Source organism: Schistocerca serialis, chromosome 1 (assembly GCF_023864345.2).
Source record: "Schistocerca serialis cubense isolate TAMUIC-IGC-003099 chromosome 1, iqSchSeri2.2, whole genome shotgun sequence".
NCBI classification, from domain to species: Eukaryota; Metazoa; Arthropoda; class Insecta; order Orthoptera; family Acrididae; genus Schistocerca; species Schistocerca serialis.
In genome coordinates, this window is record NC_064638.1 from 849,621,616 (window position 1) to 849,627,615 (window position 6,000).

Consider the following 6,000-nt stretch of genomic DNA (forward strand, 5'->3'; position numbering starts at 1 on the left):
GGAGCATATTCATACTGACTTCGCGGGACCTTTTTTAGGTACTTATTGGCTTCTCGTTATTGACGCCTACTCTAACTTTCCTTTCATTGTCCATTGCACGTCGCCTACCACCGTGGCAACCACCAATGCTCTAGCTCGCATTTTCTCTTTGGAAGGCCTTCCCTCTACTCTTGTTACTGATAATGGTCCGAAATTTGCCTCTTCCGATTTTGCAGATTTTTGTGCCCGTCACGGTATCATGCATGTCACGGCCCCTCCGTTCCATCCACAGTCAAACGGTGAGGTTGAACGACTGGTCCGCACATTTCAGGCTCAGATGAGGCAACTCCTGACTTCGTCTGCTGCTGATGATGCACTTCTCCAATTTCTGGCTTCTTACCGTTTCACCCCCATGGACGATCACAGCCCAGCTGAGCTCTTACATGGCCGACAGCCCTGCACGCTACTTCATCTTCTGCGGCCTTCCACCTCATGGCCGCGGGTGCCTTCGCTTGGTGGGTTCACCGCTGGCAACCTTGTATGGGTACGGGGATACGGCTGACAGCCAAATTGGAGTCCTGGCCACAACTTACGACACCGTGGCCGACACCTGTATGAAATCCAGACGGACACGGGTGTTGCAGTGCGTCATTCGGACCAGCTTTGGCCTCGTGTGCTGGCTATGCCTGTTCCGAATGCTGCTACGCCACCTTCGGCTCTACCTGACACTCAGGATCTTGGAATCTCTCATTTCTCACAATGCAGCTCTCTCACCGCCATCTCGGTGCCAGCACAAGAACTGACGCCACCAGGAGATGTGCCCATGCAGGAACCAGATGACCATCATCTGTCGGAGCAACTCTACTCGCCTCCTTCTCCTACGGATGCCGACGCATCGCACATGTCTCCTGTTATAAGAACCGGACTTGCTGCAACGGGCAGATTGGGGCACGGGGCCCCAGCAGATTCGACCCCCATGTCTCCTGTCATCTCAACCCATTATCATCAGGGACACTTCTGTCTGTACGGGAAGCCTCCTCCTCGAGACTTTACGGCCAGTCAAACAAAACCTATGGACATAAGCAATCTACAGGCCACCTCCATCAAGACCAGTGCAAAAAATTCAAAGGGGGGAAAAGTGTTGTGACTCGCCGATCTTTCAAAATGCCGCCGCGCAGTTACGCGCGTCCTCTACATGCCAGCCATGCAGCAGCCGCGCCACCTAAGCGGCCAGTGAGGCAGCAGCCACTAGACTTGGACTCAGTGCTGATTTGACTGTTCCAGTGTGCACACTTCTTACTTGTTTATTTGATCTGTGACTTACATGTATTGTGTCGTCCTAGAAATATATTTGTTCAACTTGACGTTATAACATCTACTCTGTTCTTTAACATTTATACATGTCAAATAATAAGTTTGTAAAGCAAACAAACCTGGTTGTGCTGTGATAATTAATTGGAATGTGCTGGGATTCAGGACATTAGCTAGTGGTCAGAATACTGTATGTGTAATACCCTTCCACGCACACTGAATGTTGCAGTAAACTTTCAATTAATGTTTCTGCTTCAATCCCTCACTCAACTCTATGTACTTCCCCTCCCCTTAGTTTCTGCCTCCTCCTTTTCTCTCATTCCCTGCTCCCTGCTGTTCCTTTTTTTGTTTCCTCATCTCCAAACCGCCAGAAAAACGGTGCGCAAGGGCTGCACCAACCCCGTATTGAGAGGCGTCCGTGGCAAGAACAAGATGTTGGCCAGGTCGATAAGTGTTGCCTCAAAATCTGCTGCAGATAATGTTCATCACTTGGAGAAAGAACAAATAATTGCTATGGCACAAAAGAAACTAGGAAAAAAAGTGAAAGGAATTACAAGTGTGAAAACCCAAACACAAAAATTCTCAATACTCTAAAGTGCACACTGTTCATCAAGAAAATGTAACAATTGTTACAGGAATCCAGCAGAGTGACACATTCCTTTCCCAGCCTTTGCAGGTGGAAAAGGGAGTCCTGGATATATTTGTCTGCTGGGTACATTTGTTTAATAAACTGAAAGGTACACAGGGAGTTGGCGTAGATGAGAAATTTCTCAGCACAGATCACCCCATGAACTCCAGTGCCCCCAAGATTGTAACTGTGCATCATGTACTCGTGTGGTAAATGACTCTTGATAACATACTCAGGGAAAACACTGATCATCCAAGAGAGTCCCTCAACTGATATAGTCTGTAAATACAGGTACACAGTTGTAGTGTCCATTGAATATTTCATTAAATCTCGATTTAAAGACACACACAGGCATGCTTTCTCTCTCTCTCTCTCTCTCTCTCTCTCTCTCTCTCTCTCTCTCTCTCTCTCTCTTGTACCATACTAAATCTAACATTAACCTATGCATCTTCAGAAGCCAAATTAAAAAAAAATTAAATTAAAAAATAAAAATAAGAGTACCTGTACAGTGATACTGTGAAACATATGTAATGTCATCAGTGAAATACAAAGGCAATGGGCATGTCCAGATAGCAACTCTCATCATAATTGTCAGTAGGCACATAAACAAGACAGAGTATGTTGCTAGCTTTCAGATAAATCCAGTCTCAGTCTTGTTTATGTGCCGATTGTTGACTCAGTACTTCAATTATACTATGAGTTGCTATCTATTACTACTTCAGTTATCTCAATACATAGATAAGGCACTTACAATGTTGCAAATCAATTTATGCATTGTTAGAAATAAACTACTTGAATTAGACTATTATTGTAGAAATAAGAATATCGATGAAACTTCCTGACAAATTAAAACTGGTTGCCGGACTGAGACTCGAACTCGGATTCTCGGTCCGGCACACAGTTTTAATCTGCCAGGAAGTTTCATATCAGCGCACACTCCGCTGCAGAGTGAAAATCTCATTCTGAAGAATATTGATGTAGTTTCTGTATCAAAACACTGGTTGACTAAAACTGAAATAGACATTTTGGTTTTCCTTATGGCCATGTCATTGCAAACGTTATGTGTGTGAAACTAAGAAATGGTGGTGGTCTAATTTTTTTCTGATATAGACAAAAGTTGATATAAGCCACTTCGCTCTCAATTAGCTCAGTTGTGTAAAGCTGACAGACAATAATATGATAGTTGTAATCCTTATTGATCTACAAATGAAGCTGTAGAAATATTCTTTGATTTTTTGGAACTTATAGTGAAGAAAGTACTAAAATCAAAAGCAAATATTAACATCAATGGTGATAAATCTAGACTACTGGCCATTAAAATCGCTACACCGAGAAGAAATGCAGATCATAAGCAGGTATTCATTGGACAAATATATTATACTAGAACTGACATGTGATTACATTTTCACACAATTTGGGTGCATAGATCCTGAGAAATCAGTACCCAGAACAATCACCTCTGGCCGTAATAACGGCCTTGATATGCCTGGGCAATGAGTCAAACAGAGCTTAGATGGTGTGTACAGGTACAGCTGCCCATGCAACTTCAACACGATACCACAGTTCAACAAGAGTAGTGACTGGCGTATTGTGACGAGCCAGTTGCTCGGCCACCATTGGCCAGACGTTTTCAATTGGTGAGAGATCTGGAGAATGTGGTGGCCAGGGCAGCAGTCGAACATTTTCTGTATCCAGAAAGGCCCGTACAGGACCTGCAACATGCGGTCATGCATTATGCTGCTGAAATGGGGTTTTGCAGAGATCGAATGAACGGTAGAGGCACGGGTCGTAACACATCTGAAATGTAACATCCACGGTTGAAAGTGCCGTCAATGCGAACAAGAGGTGACCGAGACGTGTAACCAATGGCACCTCATACTGTCATGTCGGGTGATACACCAGTATGGCGATGACAAATACACGCCTCCAATGTGCATTCACCGCGATGTCACCAAACATGGGTGTGACTATCATGATGCTTTAAACAGAACCTGGATTCATCCGAAAAAATGACGTTTTGCCATTTGTGCACCCAGGTTTTTTGCCATTTGTGCACCCAGGTTTTTTGCCATTTGTGCACCCAGGTTTGTCGTTGAGTACACCATTGCAGGCGCTCCTGTCTGTGATGCAGTGTCAAGGGTAACTGCAGCCATGGTCTCCGAGCTGATAGTCCATGCTGCTGCAAACGTCATCGAACTGTTCATGCAGATTGTTGTTGTCTTGCAAACGTCCCCATCTGTTGACTCAGGGATCGAGACGTGGCTGCATGATCCATTACAGCCATGCGGATAAGATGTCTGTCATCTCCACTGCAAGTGATACGAGGCTGTTGGGATCCAGCATGGTGTCTGTCATCTCCACTGCAAGTGATACGAGGCTGTTGGGATCCAGCATGGCGTTCCGTATTACCCTCCTGAACCCACTGATTCCATATTCTGCTAACAGTCATTGGATCTCGACCAATGCGAGCAGCAATGTCACGATATGATAAACCGCAATCGTGATAGCCTACAATCCGACCTTTATCAAAGTCAGAAACGTGATGGTACGGATTTCTCCCCCTTACACAAGGCATCACAACAACGTTTCACCAGGCAACGCCTGTCAACTGCAGTTTGTGTATGAGAAATCGGTTGGAAACTTTCCTCACGTCAGCATGTTGTAGGTGTCACCACTGGTGCCAGCCTAGTGTGAATGCTCTGAAAATCTAATCATTTGCATATCACAGGATCTTCTTCCTGTCGGTTAAATTTCGCGTCTATAGCACGTCATCTTCGTGGTGTAGCAATTGTAATGGCCAGTAGTGTAAAAATGTCAATCTTTGATAAGCAAACCCACTAAATTTATTTGGTGCAAACAACAATGCTACTCATAGAAACCTTCCCTGGAAAATATTCGTATTAATGTGTTGAGTGATGTTTCAACAGTTCAGAATAATACTATCATAAGTAGCATTTATTAAATTTAGTGTATCACAAACGGAAAGGTTCATTGTGTACCAAAAAATCACCACTGAAGTTTATAGTGTTGCCATTTGCTCAGAATGTTTCACTCTATTTCAGTGATTATGTATATGGATGCATGTTGGGAGTGAAAATTGCTGTTAAATTTATTAATAACCACAATAATAGCACTTACAATTTTATTGCTCTAAACTTACAGTGCAAGGTACACATACAAAAACTTATATTCCACTTTGTTTATAAACATAACAATGAAAATTTCAGAGTGACATTACAATAAAGTATTCCAGTGCACAGACATGTACATAAGCAAAGTACAACAAACGTGTGGTAGCAAGGATACGAGGAAAAATTTAAATTGAAAATGCTGCAATGATAAAAATAATTATTAAACACCTTCATTCATCTTCAATATGATGTTCACCACATTTCACGTAGTTGTAAAAGTATTCGTAAGTAGTTGGTAAAACATTTTTCTAACAATGAAGTAATAAATCTGAATATTTCCCCTTTGAAATTGGCAGTGGCAATGAATATGCAAGTGGCAATGTAACTGCATGTTCTATATGTGGCCAGTGAGATCATAAGTTATGCATTAAATCGATTACTTTATACTCTGCAACATATTCATGTTTAAAAAACATGATCCATGGTTTCTCACTTTTCATCATCAAAACTTTCACTTCAGATCATCTCATTCTTTCTCCATTTTCTGGTATTGACCTGTTTGTAACAGTAAAAACCAACAAAATCATTCTGTGATGTATCAAACATGTTGTGCCTTTTTACTAGTGTATGATTCAAAAAAATTCCGAAACATTTGTAACTTCATGTCAATGATGTGTGGGAGCAAAACGAAGTTGGCATCCCTGCACATGCCTGTGTTTAATGTGTAACTGCCAGAGGCTTCATTGTTGCATGTCTGTTAGTTATTGTTCAGTGCTGTACTGACCAGAATATTGTGCAGAAAGCACTGTTTGCAAATTTCGAGATGACAGAGTTAGAGGAGCAATGTGTTTGCATTAAATTTTGCATGAAACCCAATAAAACCTTTACAGAGACATACCAAATGATGCAGGAACTGGCCGCTGTGGCTGAGCGGTTCTAGGCGCTTCAGTC